This window comes from Diospyros lotus, chromosome 10 (genome assembly GCF_014633365.1).
Source record: "Diospyros lotus cultivar Yz01 chromosome 10, ASM1463336v1, whole genome shotgun sequence".
NCBI classification, from domain to species: domain Eukaryota; kingdom Viridiplantae; phylum Streptophyta; class Magnoliopsida; order Ericales; family Ebenaceae; genus Diospyros; species Diospyros lotus.
Window position 1 is genome coordinate 8,054,781 of NC_068347.1, and position 19,046 is coordinate 8,073,826.

A 19,046-nucleotide genomic window follows, 5' to 3' on the forward strand; every position below is an offset into this window, starting at 1 on the left:
CACCTACAACGAAAACAATATAAGAGCATCAGTACAAACGGAAAGAAGACGAGGCCTCGAATGAAGCAAAAAGACGGTAGGGAGCAGGCATTGGCACATCTACTCAATCATATGACCGAGTGACTTCCACCACATCAACGCACTCATTCGGTCATTTGACCAAGTAGGTAGGCAGCCCACAGCCCCAAGACTTGAAAACGCGCTGAGACTTCAAAATATGTCGAGACTTCAAAACGCGCTGAGAGTTTAAAATGTGACGAGACTTAAGAGAGTTTGAGTCTTGTAATCACCCACAACTAAGAGAATATCTTAAGAAAATAAGAGCCCTAGGCCCTTTTTAGAAGGGTTCAAGGAATAGAGAGGCACATGAGTCCACATCCAGATATAGAAAATAAAGAATGATTGCACCGAGGGGTCCCCAAAAGGCCAACAAAGTATGGCAAAAAATACTCGAGATTTTGCAGGGCCGTATACTCTCCCACCTGACTCCCTTGGTCGAAAAAGTAGGGAGCAATTGATATGCCCTGAAAATCGCACCCGCATCATGTTAAGGGGTCGAATCCAAGTGTTGGAGCATAAATGGGCTCAAATCAAGGCAAAAGGTCGCTCGAAGCCAAGTGGGTATGACCCACTCAGTCATATAACCTAGTGGGTGGGGGGACCAATCCCCCCTCTCTTTATAGGATTCACTCGGTCATATGACCGAGTGAGTAGAGAGACAACTCTCCCCCTCATTTTTACCTTGCGTGGCAAATCAAGACATGAAGAGGCGAGGGCACTCGATCATATGACCGAGTAAGTGTCACTCGCACATTTCTCAGCCCTTAGGCGCACCGTCAGATGGGCCCCAAAACTCTCAGATGAGCCGCCAAATCCACGGGATAGGTCGCAAGACTCTCAACGCAATCACCACGTGTCTCTTCTCTCCCTCCTCTATAAATAGAAGGCTCCACCTCCTTCTTCAGGTACGCTCTCTCTAGCACTTGGAATACCTTCTCACACTTTTGCTCTCAAGAACTGATTTAAGCATCGGAGAGTTTGCATGAGGACACCCACCCGCACCCCTAACGATGCACTTGTCTTGTAGGTCTCTTGGTCATCAAGACTCTCTCGATCACCAAGACTCTCTTGTTACTAAGACTCTCTCGATCATTAAGACTTTCTTGATCATCAAGACTCTCTCAATCACCAAGACTCTCAGGACACATTGGTGACAAGACTCTCAGCACACATTGGTGACGAGACTCTCAACGCACGTTGGTGACGAGACTTAGCGCACGTTGGTGAGAGACTCTCAACGCACGTTGGTGACGAGACTCTCAGCATATGTTGGTAACGAGACTCTCAACGCATGTTGGTGACGAGACTCACAAGATCCATAAGACCCTCAAGACTCTTAAAACACTCACAAGGCCTTCAATCCCGAAGACTCTCGAGACTCCTGTAATAAACCACACACACTGTATTCCCCCACGATTATAAATAGATTTTTGTATTTTGGCAACAACAGTTAAATATGTACATAGCTCACCCGAATAAAAAGCCTTGGGGGACTTTGTTGGTTTATGCCATTCTAGTGGCTGTATTTTTGTTATTTGGGCTTGTTGTGTCCTCTTTGAGATAGGCTAAAGGAATGTAAATGATAATGCTTATCTTTGTTCTATATGAGAAAAAGTGGCTTCATTTCTATTTTGATGTTGATGGTATACATGATCTTGATTGAGTTTTATTCTATTTCCATTTTACGAGGACTTTCCCTTAGAATTCCTATGCTAGCAGGATTGCCGAAGGCAGACCCTCACAGTTTGGTAACAAAGCCTTTATATTGGACTTTCGGGTCTCTACAAATTCACGTCAAGATTATACCCTTGCCACAAGGCATACTGCCGCAATGATCCCTCTATCCCAAGACTAATCCCAATGCCACAAGGCCCCCTCTACCACAAGGCCACCTCTAACGCAAGGTCCTTAAAGATCATTTTTTGCTTTAAATATTTTATCAGAATGTTGGCATGCTGTTTCATGATATTGAGATGCATATTATATTTGTTTTAATATAATCATATGTCTCATTATATTTGCTATTACATGCTGTTAATATAATGCATGTTATTATTTGTTATGGGCTGTTGAGATTTATTATGGGCTGAGCCCATATCCTTTCGCGGTGTTTCCCTTGATGGCCTGAGCCCATTTCCTGGTCCATTTAGCATTGATATATAAGGGCTTCCAGACACCCTAATATCTAGAACTTTCTGATATTTGTCTTGTGCTCTCTCTTTGAAAACCCTAAATCGGCAATTCTTGAAGCGAGACACTTTTCGTGAATCCTTCGTTATAATCTCTGTTTCAATTGGTTGTTTGGTTGCTTCCATGGTAAGATCTGACGGTAAGAACAGTTTATTGCTTAATCTCTATGTGTTTTAAACGCCTGAGGCGTGAGAGGTTGTTGACTGATAGAACAGATACTTAGCTTTGATCGTGAGATCGATATAGAACAGATCTATCTTGATCTTGTTGTTTTGTTTCTATTTTTCAGTTGTATTGCAATATTATTTTTTCTTTTCGGTTTATGATCTTGTAATCGTTTGTAAACTTGAGATCTAATGGATTGACTAGAGGCGGAGCCTCTGCCGTGAGTAGGATCTATTAATCCAAACACGTATATCGCTGTGTCTTGCATGTATGGTTTTCTGGTTTAAAGCTTTTGGTTTTACTATTTATCACGCTTGATCTGTGTTTGGCCGAGGAATTAGGTTGTTCAAAACATACACAGAGAAATGGTGATATCATATGGACCATAGGTCCTATCTCATATACTAGGTTATAGCCATATACATATATATGTATATAATCTCACCCATGGTCGTCACCTATGTGCGCGCTCCTCAATCATCACCGCAGGAGTGTATCTCCGGTCAGGCATACTTAGCCCACCGGTCTTGGGGGATATATCCTGGCGGTACACAATGCAGCGCGCATCATTTCATTCCATGTCTTCCCAATGCATATGCAACACATGGGGTGGCTACACAAAAATTGCATGTGAAACAGTAATAATAGGGTATTCTCGTGCCCACTTATGACATGCAGTGGTGAGAATTATACCAAGTCATGCTCGTGATGCACAATTACTACACTTCCAAGACATGCTATGGCAATGAGTAAAAATCCCAATTTAAAGATACTTTCAGTTTATTCACATGACAATTACCCCAGCAAGGAGCACCCAAGTATTAATTCCTATTTAAGCTTTAAGATGACATTCAAGCAGTTTGGGTACACGAGAAGATAACAGGGCATGGAGAAGAGCCAAGCCTCCCATGCAAAATTTCAATCAATACACCATTCCTTAGGAATAGTGTGAGTTTTCCCTAGTTTTTGAACTCTAATCAACATAATAGAGCCTTAATACATCACCCAACCTTTCCCCTCGTCACTCCAGACTCAACCATCAAAACTTCATCCTCGTTCTCAGACTCCTTTACTAAGCTCAAAGGTAATAAATATTCCCGAGAAAAGAAAGAAAGGGAAGGGGACTTGCCTTCTCGAGCTTTCTGTGATGCTCAACAAGGGCTAAGGATCCTTTGGACGATAGGGTTTTAGCTTGCTGTTGAAGAGAAAAACAAGGATTGAAGAAGGACAAAGAGCTACCTCGAGTTTATCTGTTAATTCCCTTTCTAATATTTCTCTCTCAATTTCTTCCTTTTATATTTTCCCCATAAGTCATCTTTATCCATCCAATTATCTCCCAAATTCTCTATTTTTTTTTATATCCTAATTCTAGAATTTCCTACGCGTTTTTAGAGTTAATGAGGTATCGGACCATATATATGTATATATATTTTAATCATTGTGAGAGACATTCGGATGCAAAGCTCAAACATTATGAGAGCCATTTGGATGAAACAGTGGACCATTCGAATGGCTCACTTAATTTTACACTGCCTCGTTCGAATGGAAGGTTTAATCAAAGAACGGAGCAATTCTGGGCAGTTTGACACTTCTTTGAATTTTGGGCATAACTCTCCCATCCTAACTCCAATTGAGGTGATTAAAGATGACATGGAATGACAAGAGAAAGATCTACAACTTTCATGTTTTGAGTTTTGTTATATTTAGATAGAAACATGGTCGAAATTGGGTTGCAAGGTGGAAATCGCATATAGAAAAATAGGCAATCCAAATTGCCCTCCCTCCTATCCGAATTGCTCTCCGCCTATCCGGATGCTTCACTGTAGCATCCGGATGACACTCCCAAGACTTCATCTAAATGGAATCTAGCCATTTGAATGGTCTTGCTCTCATCCGGATGTTTTTCCTCTCATCTGAATCTCATCTTCAACCATCCGGATGCTCTTCCACCATCACTCTTAAACTTCAATAATTATTTTCCCAAGTCCCACAAAACACTAACATACATACTTATTCACACAACTCCAAAAATCTAGTTTAATCACTTAGCTTACACACTTAACCCTTATCCCACACTTAGAAAATAATCATCAAAATAACATATTAAACATCAAGGTTGACCAACTCAATCCTCAAGGCATGACACAACATTAAATAACTAAATTCGGGTCATTACAATTTATTAGGAATGTTTTAGGATTCATAAGTCAATTGCCTTTCAAAATTGTCAACTACTTCAAAAATTCAAAATAAATTGTCGATTGTCTATAGAAACTATTGACAGTTTATGTTCAAAAAATTACTAACAACTACTTTTCTGTAGACTATCTTTTTTCCATTTTGATCTACAATAGCTAGAAATCTGTAGGGGACATTCAAGGCTATAAATACAAGCCATTTTGAATATCAAAGTAGTGAAAGTGTGGGCTTATACATCTTAAAGATCATATTTTTAGATTTCTTTTTGAGCTTCATCTTGAAAATCATTGCTAGTAGGCAGGTGAGGTTGCTAGTAGTTGTATTGGACTTAGGTTTGCAGTTCAAATTTTATTTAATGGATTGAAAATCTCTAACTATTTGTTAAAGTAGTGGATGCAAGTTCAAAAAAGCTAAACCATTATAAATCCCTTGTGCCTCTTATGCATTTACTTTTTTCAAGTATTACATAGCACTTTCACTGAAAAACTCTTTGCATAAAATCATATCTTGCTTATTATTCTAAAAAAATTTTTAAGATTATTCAAATTTTTATTAAACCATTTCATTCTTCCCTCGAAGGTGCTATATATATATATATATATCAAAGTTTATCTAACACAAGGTTTACAACCCAATTGTCTTTGACTTTTCAATAAGAGACTGATTGTCTTTAATTGAAGAGCCTCAAAGTTGAGATTCTTCAACCCTAACAATGGGGTCTCAATACAAGAGAGAGAGAGAGAGAGAGAGACTTCATCTTTTAGAGGTTGCAAACATCAAGCAATCGATAATGAGAAATTTTTCTACCCTAATCACTAGGTTTTGAACAATTACAAGACTTCTTCATTTTCTTCAATCATATTGCCAGATTCTGGTAAGTGAAAAAAAAGAAAGGAAGAGGAGTGATAAATAGATAAGGGTATTTTTGTCCCATTCAAAAGTTTTGCTAGGGTTAACTAACAATAAAGGGTTTAGTCTAACAAATTTTTTAAAGTAAAGAGAGATTAATACTATTTCAAAAACCTCATGGCACTATCTACAATTAGTTCAAATCTCAAGAGTACTGAGTTTAATTTTTCCAAGCTTTAGTTATTATTAACTTATTTAATGCAAATATTTTGTTATAATTAAAATTCTTAATTTTTAAGTAATATTTATTTTTTAAACATGATGCGAACCCCATATATTGTTATGGCACCGACATATCAAATTGAAAAAAAAAAACTCAAGAAAGATTAAAATAGATTTATAAGAAAAGAAAAAAAAAAACCTTGACCCTATGATTATGGAGAATCATGAACCAAAAGTATAAACATCACTTCCAAGAACAAGACGAGAAGCTGAAAGATAAGTCAGTTTTTATCGCCATAAGTGTTAGCTTGATAAGATCTTAAAGTTCTTCATAAAAACAAGAAAAAACTCTCAAATTTTGCCTTCAAAATGTCGATCCCTTCTTTACACGTGAATGCAGTCTTTTATTAGCAAACATAATCCTAAATCTAATGCATTAACAAATGGGCTTTAGTTAAAACAAAGATTGGCTTAAGTTAAAATAAGGTTTTAACCCCAAACAATCCCAAACTAGAATGTTTTAACCCAACCAAACATAAACTAAAATAATAAAACTAGACATAGATAAAATAACTAGGACTCGAGACACACAGCTCATATGAAAATAAAATAAATATATATTAGGCCCATTATAATTTAGGCCCCAAAATGTGCAAATGATGTGACCTTCGTGTGTTTTGACCCAAATGCTTTAAATCTTGCTACACTTGAACTTGAATAATATTTTTAATACTTTGGTCTAACTGCTCTTGTGATTCTTCCAAACTGTTCAATTCACATTGTCTATGACTCTTGACCCAAGTCTCTTTGATCTAGAGCTTCTTTCATCATTTTAGCCTTGCCCCTTGTCATTGGTCCACTATGGATATGCAATGGATCATTGACGTTGTCTTGTCGCTCTTCATGAATGCTACCTTAATCTCCATGTAACAACCTGCTCCACTTACAGGCGCTATCGATGAATAATCGATCGAATTACTCACACGACAAATTAACAACTGAAGGGTTTGACTATGTTTCAATAAGAAACGCCCTAGGTGGGCACTAAACTTCGTCCTTCCCTTTGCTTCACTCGAGGAATCGGTCCCCAAATAAACAAGGAAACGCAGCGAAACGAGACCCAAAACCTGAATAAGCTTCACCTTTCTTTAGCTCGCCTCACAATAAGCCAAAGGTGACCCAGGCACAAAACTAGCACATCAAATATCTACTGAATACTGGAGATTTATGGGAAGTATTTCTTTGATCCTTACCTGATCCTAAAACTTGGCTCTACCAAACAAGCCACTAACAACTAGAAGTCTACACAAACATATACTACATTATACTGATTATAACAAACTGGATACCATCCAACGCCCAACAACATACACATTCACCCACAAGGATATATATATATATATACATACCACCACATGAATACATACAGAAGATAATACAATTCACAACACGGGCAACAATGTTACTCACCACTTCAACCTCTCGACATCATCCCTGTTTGCATCTAGACTCACAACATCTACAATACGAGATAAAACCTCATGAGTCATAAAAACTCAGTAAGGGTGCAAATGAATGTAAACAAGATAATATATGCCATGCAATGACAAGTAAATATGCATGAATGGCAAGGCATCATTGCCCTCCGAACCCATCTGTTCAAGGCATTAATCTCCCAAATTACCCCTAGCATGCATCTAGTCTCTCCCATGGCCATAGGACTCCACTAAACCACCTATAGAACATGCACAACACACAACTGCACACAACATATATTTAACTATATCATCAAACATTTGCAAGGCTGCCACTCTTGGGGTCGTCCTTTATCTGGCTCGAAGGCTTATCTCTACCACAGGTAAGAACGCTAACCTGAACTTCGAACTCTTTTAGGATTACCGCCTCCTCGATCGACCCTAGATGCAATCACAAAACCCAACAATAAAATTAAACCAGGGTCTATATTTTTACTATTCACCACAAAGACCCACTCATCAACCACTTCCAAACAATCCCAACCACGGGTATAATCCAATCATCCCTTCATATTACATCATCTCACATAATACAAATAACTAGAAAAAAAATAAATTAATTTACCTTAGCCATCTATAAGAGAAATCTAAAAAATGCCCATACCGGCATTGCCTCATAAGATGCTACCTTACGCTCAAAACCCCATTTTTGAGTTTCCAGTACGGTACTCGAGCCCCAAAATAATTTCTAGAATTTTCTCCCATTTTTTTGAAATTTTCTAGCATTTTTCCCAAAATTTTCTCCTTTTTTCAAATTTCCTTTATTTTTATTTTCTTTTCTTTTCTATTTTTTTTCTTTTCTTCTCAATTATTCATCATCTTCCTTCTTTTTCCACGGCGCGCACAGCACCTACGCACGCACCAGTCGACCACTGCCGCTAGCCCTTTGTCGGCCGCCACTAAGCCAATGACGCCACCAACGGCCGCCTTTCGTCGTCGCACACAATCGACCAGCCGCCACCACCGCTAGCGACCATAGTCTAGCTTCCTCGCATGACCAGCTGCCAACCTCCATGGCTGCTTCAGCTTCTTTGTCCTCCATCGCCAACGTTTCAGGCGGCCGTGGCTCTCCATTGTCGTTGGTCGCCCTTCAGTTAAGCGGATCGCCACTACCTCAGCCACCATCGCTGGCATCGAGCTCTATCCCTGCAGCCATGGCGGCCACTGCCTCCTTCGCCAGCCATGGCTCGCTGTTGACGCTGCTGCCTTCAGCCAGCCCCTAGCCGGCCATCGATCAGCCCATCTCTCTCCCGACCTCTCGCGATCTCACACGCATCTGCCATCTCACTCTCAGCATCTCCCTTTCTTTGTTTCGACTAGTTCTCCCATGAGAACAAATTTTGGATCCAATGCTACTAGGCCCATGTCATAATTATATATATAATTATTACACATTAAATCCCTAAAAATCTCATTAATTTCACTTAAAAAAAATTATAATTGCACGTGAACCCTCTATGACTTTAATTTAAATACCATCAAGCCACATAAATTCTTGATTTATCAAAAATTAATTATTGGCGCTTACTCTATAAAGGTCGATTTCGTCTCTGCGCCTACACGGGATCTTCATTCCACCTGAAAACGCTTTAGGATTGCCTCACTCGCAAAACTGGATCACCCCTAACGTCCACTCAGCTTCTTGGAGGTCCCATACGACCATTTGGTACCGGCACCCATTCGAGCTTATACATAAATTATTCTGCAAACTATTCCCGGTCTTACTACTTCCAGTGTTATTAGAATTGCCTTGAGACGCTTACTAATCTCATGCCTTCTTCCCTGGAGATCCAAGTCCCGGGACTTTCCCTATTGTCGATTCGATAAATTTTTATTAATTAATTCCTTGAAACTGACTTCCAAACTTCCCGAACCACCCGAAGTCCCTTTTAAAAAAATTGAAAATTATATCTTTTCCATCACCATGTAATACCAGACATTACACTCCATCACAAAAAATCAATGTATCATGTAAAATCATACCATAGCTGAGTTGAGTTAAACTTTGCTAGGCCTAGACTTATATTTTCAAGAATTCTATCAAGTTCTAGCTTGACTTAGTAAGAATTTTAATCGACTCAACATGAGCATATGAGCTCTAAATTTAAATATGTTTAAATTAGTTATATTTTAATATATATATATATATATCTTAAATTAGTGGGCACATAAAATTAGTATATTTTAATATTTATTTAAATTTTAAATAATATAAATAATATGAGAAAAAATATAAATGACATAAGATACACATTATTTATTAAATAAATTTAAATTTATTTATTTAAATAAACTAGCCCATACATTACATCTCGAGCTGGGTCTGCCGAATGAACAAAATGTCATTTTTGTTTGCAACATTCATAATTTACAACCTGCATCATCTCCGTCAGAAACGCCACCACAGCTACCACGTCGTCCGGTGTCCTCCTCTTGCTTCCACACCACTATCATCTCCTTTCTATAACTTTCTAAGATTTTATGGGCTTTGGGCTTTCATTTATCTTCACGACGCAATAACCTCTGTCGCCGGAATCGAGTCTTAGTTGTAGTGTAACTTGATGGAAAGTGGCCTTGCCTCAGCCGTAGTGTACTTGGATCCACCAAAGAATTATATATAGGACAGCCTTGCTAAACGGAACCTCTTGTGGCTCTTCTTCGATAGGATGTTGTTTGGGAATCCAAATTACCCAAGAATTATCACTCCATTTTTCCTTTGATGGCGGCACCAAGGTTTGATTTTCTTTCTTATATCGCCTATTGTTTTGCAAACAATATGATTGGCTCTCGTGCTAGATGGTTAGTTATGCCTATGAATCATTTTCTAAGAAATGGAAAATGAGATTATGTCTGTGCCTACAAACCGTTTGATGAAATTCCCCAAAGAGGAGTGTTTCCCCTTATTGTTCTTCAATGTATTAGTATAAGGTATCAATAAATTATCATACTGATGCTGGCATTCAGGAAAAAAACTTACTCCTTTTGGCGGTGATGGGCGGGGGGGGGGGGGGGGGGGGGGGGGAGGAAGCGTTGATGTTGCTCTTGAGCCTTCTGTCGAACCCAAACTCGAGTTTGTTTCATTCCAGCAACGTGATTCACGTAGGCGAAGACTACGAAATCTAGCGCTATAACTCGACAATTTGGATGTCGACCTCGACGGCACCTATTCAAGACATTTCCTTCGTCGGAGCCACCAAAAACGACTTCCTCCAGTAATAGTAAGAACTATTTTTCCTTTACTCCTAGATCTTATTTATTTATTTATATTCAAATTGAATAAATAGAGCTTTTAAAGAATTTGAATTTGGATTTTGTTTTGTTGAACTGCGGATTGAGCAGCCGCCTAATTTGAATCAACCCAATGCACCAAAAATGATCATATATATTGTTTTGGTCTTTCATTTTACAAAATTTGAGCTAATCGTTAAAATAAGTCATTCTTTTGCATATTTGCAATTTTATTAATTCTTTCAATTTTAACAATTAAGTTCAAATTAGCTCGATTGAACATAATTTTATCTAACATGTAAAATCAATTAAAAGAGAGTGTGTTCTCATGCTAACTTGACATATGAAGTATTATATAATAATAATATTTATAGACACACATGTACACATGAAAAAAAAATGACGAAGATGAACCGATCATCATTTATGGTGGCTATGGTGGAGGACAATTGACGGTAAAATGGTGTCGAGAGTGTCAAAAGATGCAGAGGTTGTTATTGGCAGTGGCAGAAGGTGAAGAAGTGAAAGAGCCATCGATTGGGGAAGACGAATCGATTAAACGAACAATCAGTTGCTGCGACTGAAGAAGAAGACAGGCAGTCGCAATGATCGGAGAAGGCATGAGAACAATCACGATGATCAGAAACGACGACTATGCTGTCTACGGCAATTGCAAATGGATGATGGCTACTAATGCAGTTGATTGTACTGCGAGGGGCTGACAACAACTGTGACTATGTGAGGTTGACGATAACTGCAATGGCAATTGCAATGGGCGAATGACGATCAACAATGCTCAAAGGTTTAGAGAAGTGGTTTGTCTGTGCTTTTTTTTTTCTTACTTACGTATACATGTGAGTTTCACAAAAATTATTATTGTATAACATCTAACATGTCAAATTAGCATGAACACATTCTTTTAAAATTGATTTTATATGTTCAATAAAATTACACGAAATTGAGTTAATTTGTGCCTAATTGTCAAAATTGAAATTATTGAATAAAATTACAAATTCGCTAAAAGAATTGAGTTATTTTCATGATTAGCCCATAAAATTTTATTTTCATGCTTAAATGATCATATATATTGTTTAATATTATTTTATTCATGCATATTTAGTGTTTTAGTAAAAATATATCCCTAATTTGCATTATTTTCATCCCTATTTATCTCGAACTCTAGCAACGAGACAATCTTTTACAGAGAATTGTTATTCCCACACTCCATCCTCCAACTTTCTCGTTCACTGCAACTCCCAGATAACTAAAAATGGTCGAAGTGGTAATATCAGAGCAGCTGAAAGCATTTTCAATCGCATGGCCATCAAAAATGTGGTTTCTTGGACTGCGATGCTAACTGCTTATGCGGACAACGGGCAAATTAAGCAAGCCCGTCAGCTATTCGATGAAATGCCTGAACGAATTGTTGCGTCTTGGAATGCGATGATCACAGCTTATATTCGTAGCACTGGTGCAGTAGACGAAGCTGGTGAGTTGTTTACGCAAATGCCTGAGCAAAATGCTGTGTCTTATGATGCAATGATCACGGGTTTTGTTCAGGCAGGAATGCTGGAGAAGGCCGAGGAGTTGCATTCAGAGATGCCTCCAACTTGGCGGGATCCAGTTTGTTCAAACGCTTTGATTTCTGGGTACTTGAAGATGGGTGAATTGGAGGGAGCCACTCTAGTTTTTTAGGGCATGGCAGAGAAAGACGTGGTTTCTTGGAGCTCAATGCTTGATGGGGTTCTGCAGGGATGGGAGAATTGTGGGGGCTAGATATTTGTTTGATATGATGCCACAGAGGAATGTGATTACTTGGACTGCAATGATACATGGGTATCTGAAGAAGGGGGATTTCAGACATGGTTTCCGGCTTCTGTTGGCGATGAGACGGGACGATAGTGTGAAAATCAATTCTAGGACACAGACTGTAATGTTTGAAGCTTGTGGAAACCTTGACAAATATGGAGAAGGGTATCAAATGCACGGTCTATCTGTGCATATGGGGTTTGAATTTGATCTCTTCCTGGGAAATTCTGTTATCGCCATGTATTGTAGGCTTGGTTGTATGGATGCTGCCAGTACTTTGTTTCACACAATGAACAAGAGAGATGTCGTTTCGTGGAATACTCTGATCGCTGGTTATATCCAAGATGAAAATATTGAAGAGGGTTACAGACTTTTTGAGGAGATGCCTGAGAAAGATGTGGTTTCTTGGACAACCATGATCGTGGGGTTCTCTAGCAAAGGTGTTACAGGAAAGTCGGTTGAGTTGTTCAAGGCGATGTCACCAAAGAAGGATGATGTTGCTTGGACTGCTGTTATTTCAGGCTTTGGGAACAATGAGGAGTATGAGGAGGCTATCTGTTGGTTCAAACGAATGCTTCACGAAGCTGTACGACCAAATCTTCTTACTTTAAGTAGCGTGCTGAGTGCCTGTGCTGGATTGGCAGCATTAAACCAAGGCTTGCAAATGCATGCTCGTGTTCTGAAAACAGAGATGCAATTTGAGGTATCCATCCAAAATGCTCTCGTCTCAATGTATTCGAAATGTGGAAATATCAGTGAAGCCTGTCGCATATTCGAATCCATCGCAGACCCTAACATTGTTTCCTTTAACTCAATGATAACTGGATTTGCACAGAATGGACATGGCAAAGAGGCAGTCGAATTGTTGAAGAAAATGCGAGATGGGGCAAAAGAACCTAATGACATTACCTTCCTTGGGGTCCTCTCGGCCTGTACCCACACGGGACTAGTTGAAGAAGGATGGAACTGCTTCAAGGCCATGAAATCTTCACATAACATGGAGCCGGGGCTAGATCACTATGCCTGCATGGTTGATCTTCTCGGCAGAGCAGGCTTGCTAGATGAAGCACTGAAGTTGATCGATTCCATGCCATTCCAGCCCCACTCGGGTGTTTGGGGTGCTGTTCTTGGTGCAAGCAGGACTCATTTTCGGCTTGATCTAGCAAAGCTTGCAACTCAACATCTCTTTGAGCTGGAGCCTTAGAGTGCAACGCCTTATGTGGTATTGTCAGACATGTACTCTCTTTCAGGAAAAGTGAAGGGTGGGGAGCAAGTGAGAATAACCAAGAAATCCAAAGGGATAAAGAAGATTCCAGGCTGCAGTTGGGTTATAGTGAATGATAAGGTTAATTTGTTTTCTGCTGGCGATCAATCCCATAAAGACTTTCAAGAGATTGCAAGGACATTGTGGGTAATTACGGATGAAATGCAGCAACTGGATAATCAGTACAATGGTTGGGGGGACATTTTCTCAATGCTGCAATGTGGTGATGGGAGGACAGACAGACAAAAAGAATGAGGAAGAGAGTTTTATGTTAAGGGCATTTTAGGTATTTTCTTAAAAATTTATTTGGCATGAGATCGGCTATATAAGCTATTAACCAAGGAGTCCTGACAGTAATTTTTAGAAATGGAATATTTATGCCAATACTCTTAAGGTAGTTAGTGCAATTTATTTTATATATATTTTTTTATAAACTTGAGTTGCCATTAACAGGAACTGATTACCAAATTCTTAATCATGCTGCCATGACTACTTTGTTAGATTGTTTCTATGATGAACAATAGCATTTCTGAGCTTATGCTTATCTATGAGCCTTACATTCAATATTTCAAGTACTAACTTAGCATGAGGATTGTAGCCCAAATGCTTTTATCTAATTACCATCAGGTGTAGGGGGCTAACTAATAGGCTTTAAGAAGTCGAATTTAGATAATTAAGTAAATAGTTATATATATATATAAGAATTAACTCTCAAACTCTTTTAGGAATAAGCCCTAACAGATTATTATACATGGTAACAGAGAAATAAGCCCTGATTCTTCACTATGCTATGCTATATTGATGTTTAATTAAAGAAGATTATATTATATAGAAAAGGCCTAATCTAACATATTGCTTTGAAAATCAATGGACACTTCTGCTAGGACCTTATTTTTAACTAATGTTTTCTTTGAAAATAAAATTGGAATTAAGGGAGAAATAAAAAGAAATGATGGAGAAAAAGGAATTCAAGAAGTTCAAGGGGAAACGCTGGGAGGAGTAGGAATCAGTAAGCAATTGATAGCATAGTCATGTGGAAGCATCCTAGAAGCTCGGCACAACCACAAGGTAGCTGCGCCAGGAGAACATCTAGGTATGGGCAGCCATCATAAGTACCTGCTTTCATTCATCATGTTCCTCACTACGTTCAACACAAAACACTTTACCCTATATGACTTGATTTTTGGCACAAAATGAACAAATTTGTGGACCCAACATATGAGCAGAAGATTAAGCTCCAACTCGTTTTGTTCTTCTGATTAACAGGAGAATCCAATCCAATATCAAAGTGACACAAATGAGTCCACAATTATCGTAGAATATACCAAATTAAACTATCTATGCATTGGGAACTAGTTATACAATCCATCTAAAATCAGCCAAATCCATATTTTTATCCCTATACTTTTATGTTTTTTTTGTGTGGCCACCTAAACTTTTTGTTGTTTTGATTGCACACTTAAACCTAATTTTCGAATCAATTTAACCTCTATACTTTAACATTTTTTTCGTGTGACATCCTAAACTTTTCATTGTTTCGATTATATCTTTGAACCTGTATTTTTAAGTCAATTTAACCGTTGTACTTTCATGTATAAAAAAAAAAAAAGATAAAATGAAATGACAAAGTACACATAACATTCTGTTCACATCAAAAGTGGTTAAATTGACTTGAAAATACAAATGATTACACAATGAAAAATTCGGATTATCATATAAAAAAAAAAAGAGTCAAAGTATAAGGGTTAAATTGACTTGAAAATATAGGTTCAGAAATGTAATCGAAATAATAAAAAATCTCCTGGCCAAACGAAAAAAAACGTGAATGTGAAAGTACAAGAGTAAAAATACAAGTTTGGCCTTCTAAACTCAGTCACTTTCTACATGCAGTCTACTCAAAAGTCTCCTTGAACTCATAAACCGTATACTAGAGGTAAGATCCAAAACTACACACATGTATTTTCACAATGCAAATATAAATATCCAAAGGTATACTTACGTATTTTCACAATGCAAATACAATACAATTAATTCCAACAACATTCGCAAGCCTTTATCCCACTAGATGAGATCAGTTAAATGAATTCCATACTTCCCACCATTTCTATCCATAGCCATATTCATCAATTATTCCAACAGTAGAACTACAATTAACTCTACTTTCAGCAAACACTTGAGTTATCAGCCTTCTGAATCTTAAAATTCTTAACAAAAACAAACAGAAAACAAAACTCAGATGAGTAAGGCAACCATCAAATCCCAAACCACAAAACCACCACCAGCACAGCAGAGAGCTGGGCAATTAAAGGGCAAAGGATCTGTTGCATTATTTCTTCATCGTTTACCATGTCAAAAGTGATTGAATCAAATATGGATAATAATCTACAAAACCAAATAAACATACCTACTTCTTATAGAACAAATAGATAAACAAGTAATTGCTGCAAGCCTGGAACCAACATTGAAGCCAAAAAACAAAAGGCTAGTTGGATCATGGTTCTCACAAGATAGACCACATTCGTTGGCAGTGAAGAGCGGTCATGTCTAGGGAAAAAAAGCACATTTTCTTCTGGATTTTCTATGAATTGCTTTCAAGAAGAAGATAAAATCCAAAATTCCAAGAAAAAAAAATCTCCTAATTTTCGAGAAACAAAAACAGATAATAGATCGCAACCAAACAGCAGCCTAGCACGCATGTAATCTGATGGTCTTAGGAGTTGAACAGAAATAAATAGTTAAATCCCATGTTGACACCACCAAGATTGATCTGTTCCAGATGACTAGATTTTAGTTCACTCATTAGGAGAAAAAAAAAAAAAAAAAGCTATTGAGCGATAGAAATGACCGAAACAACTTATCCTGATAGGTTTACACGAACTTCCCAGGGGGTCACTCATCCTTGAGCTTTCCTAGTTCAAGCACGCTTAACCCGGGAGTTTTTTGCCTATATTCAACCTAAAAGGTATCCAGTTGGTGTTATTTCATTCCTTACTTATCCCCGATTATACTACCTTTTTTTCTAGACTCTTGGGGTATTACATTCTCCCCCCTTGAGCACATGACGTTCTCGTCATGTGACCTTACAACTGGTCACAGATCTCTCCCCTTTGAAGGCTGTCATACTAGAAATCTGCCAGGAGCCGCTTCTTGTTTAGGCCATCGTGCCCCGACACCACTCCCCGCCCTCATCAAACTGCCTTCACTAAGGGTTAGCTCTGATACCATCTGCTGAAAATTCCACCGTACTCGTCTTGGCACAAAGAATCTATTGGTATGATCAAAATACCAATTGGAGGTTTTCGAAAAATTCTAGTTTGAAGAACTGAGGCTCTATTCTTCAAATTGTGTCTCCAGCACTCAAACCTGATGCTCTGATACCATTTGTTGGGAAATCCAGAGATTATAAATAACGAATGAAGAGATAAAATGAGAGAAACTTGCCTGGGATCGAAACTTGGCTGCTGGGTTCCTGATTTACCTCTCATATTGATATCGTGGGGCCGAACAGCGAGAGACGCTCATGATGGTGCGTAAACCAAAAAAAAAAAGAGAGAAAACCAATCTATTTCACCAGAATAGATTCTACAGAGAAATTACACAAGAACTCTATCTGTTACAAAACTCTCACCAATCTCTTTCTCTAGATCCTCCCAAGCTAGGATGATCCTCTAAATTGGAATATCTATACAATTAGCATAATGGTACATATTTATAAGGAATAGAGATTGGATAGTCAACAATGGTAAGACAAATCTCCCTAACATCTGCCTAACATCTGCCTAACATGCCAAACCCACTACCTAACAAGACAAAATGGCCTAACAAGTCAATGAAGCCTAACAAGACAAAGAAGTCTAACAAACCAAAACCCATAATGTGTGGCTTGACTTCTTCAATTCTCCTCCTCTAGCCATATCTGCATCAATTGTCATCTAACAAGCATTCCAACTATATCTCTGCATAGCTCTAGCTTTTCTCGAGTAACAACCTTAACATGTCAACTGGATTCTCCTTCGTATGGATCTTCACTAGACTCAACAGTTGTTGATCCATCACTTCTCGTATCCAATGATAGCGAATATCAATGTGCTTTGTACAAGAATGATACATTGAATTCTTGCTCAAATCCAGAGCATTTTAACTATCACAATGTATTTTGTAATCCTCTTGCATGATCCCAAGTTCTTGGAGAACACGCTTTAACCACAATATTTCTTTCCCAGCTTCTGCTACTGCAATATATTTAGCTTCTGTTGTAGATAGATCAACACACTTTTGCAAGGCAAGCCATATCATGGCAATCAAGATTGCAAAAGTGTGTTACTCTATCCACAACAGAAACTGAATATATTGTAATAACAGAAATTAGGAAAGAAATGTTTTGGTTAAAGCGTTTTCTCTAAGAACTTGGAATCATGCAAGAGATCCCGAGTTCTTGTGATAGTTAAGATACATTATGATAGTCAAAGTGCTCTGGATTTGAGCAAGAATTCAATGTATCATTCCCATACAAAACACATTGATATTCGCTATCATTGAATACGCGAAGTGATGGATCAACAATTGTTGAGACTAGTGAAGATCCAGACGAAGGAGAATCTAGCTGACATGTTAACAAAGGTTGTTACTCAAGAAAAGCTAGAACTATACAGAGATATAGCTGGGATGCTTGTCAGATAACAATTGATCCAAATGTGGCTAGAGGGGAAGAATTGAAGAAGTAAAGCCAAACATTCCGAGTTTTGGCTTGTTAGGCTTCGTTGACTTGTTAGGCTTCATTGGCCTGTTAGGCCACTTTGTCTTATTAGGCAATGGGTTTGGCATGTTAGATAGATGATAGGCAAATCTGCCTAACCATTGTTGACTATCCAACCTCCATTCCCTATAAATATGTACCATTCTCCTAGATGTATAAATATCCCAATTTAGAGGATCATCCCAGCTTGAGAGGATCCAAAGTAAGAGATTGGTGAGAGTTTTGTAACCGAGAGAGTTCTTTTGTAATTTCTCTGTAGAATCTATTCTGGTGAAATAGATTGGTTTTCTCTCATTTTATCTCTTCATTTGTTGTTTATAATCTCTGAATTTCCCAATAAGGGCAACCCTGCAAACTGAAAGAGAATATTGAAATTAATGGATGTATACTTCAAATTGACACAAATTGGTACAAATGCTAAACTGCAACACCCAATGGCATCACCATCTAGCACTAACTTTAGGGCATTCTTCTTCAATCAAAACTAGTCAGAGAAAGCTCCGGAGCTCGTGCAAAACCACAAACAACCAAATCTACAAACAATAAATTTATTCTTCCATTGTCTCTCTATAGATGAAGAGATACAGGAAATTGGTACTTTACGGCGGAAGAGCTGCAAAGAGAATGGTTCCAAAACACTAACCCCATAGGGACCTAAAACGAAGTCAAGAGGGAAACTTATACGGTGAGGCGGCGAGAACATAGTAAGAGAAGATTAGGGTTCCTTGGCTTCACATACTCGAGCTCATATGGGCTTGAGCCTAGGGCG

At 38.2% G+C, this 19,046-nt stretch overlaps 1 non-coding gene and 1 pseudogene across 1 annotated transcript; one reads left to right on the forward strand and one right to left on the reverse strand.

The window, feature by feature from the left end:
• Positions 1-11,636: 11,636 nt before the first annotated feature.
• Positions 11,637-14,066, forward strand: LOC127811072 (pentatricopeptide repeat-containing protein At1g53600, mitochondrial-like; annotated as a pseudogene).
• Positions 14,067-18,656: 4,590 nt separating this feature from the next.
• LOC127812363 (small nucleolar RNA snoR134) lies at positions 18,657-18,792 on the reverse strand. The gene has a single exon (XR_008025869.1). It is a non-coding gene; the product is annotated as a small nucleolar RNA snoR134 (small nucleolar RNA).
• Positions 18,793-19,046: the final 254 nt, after the last annotated feature.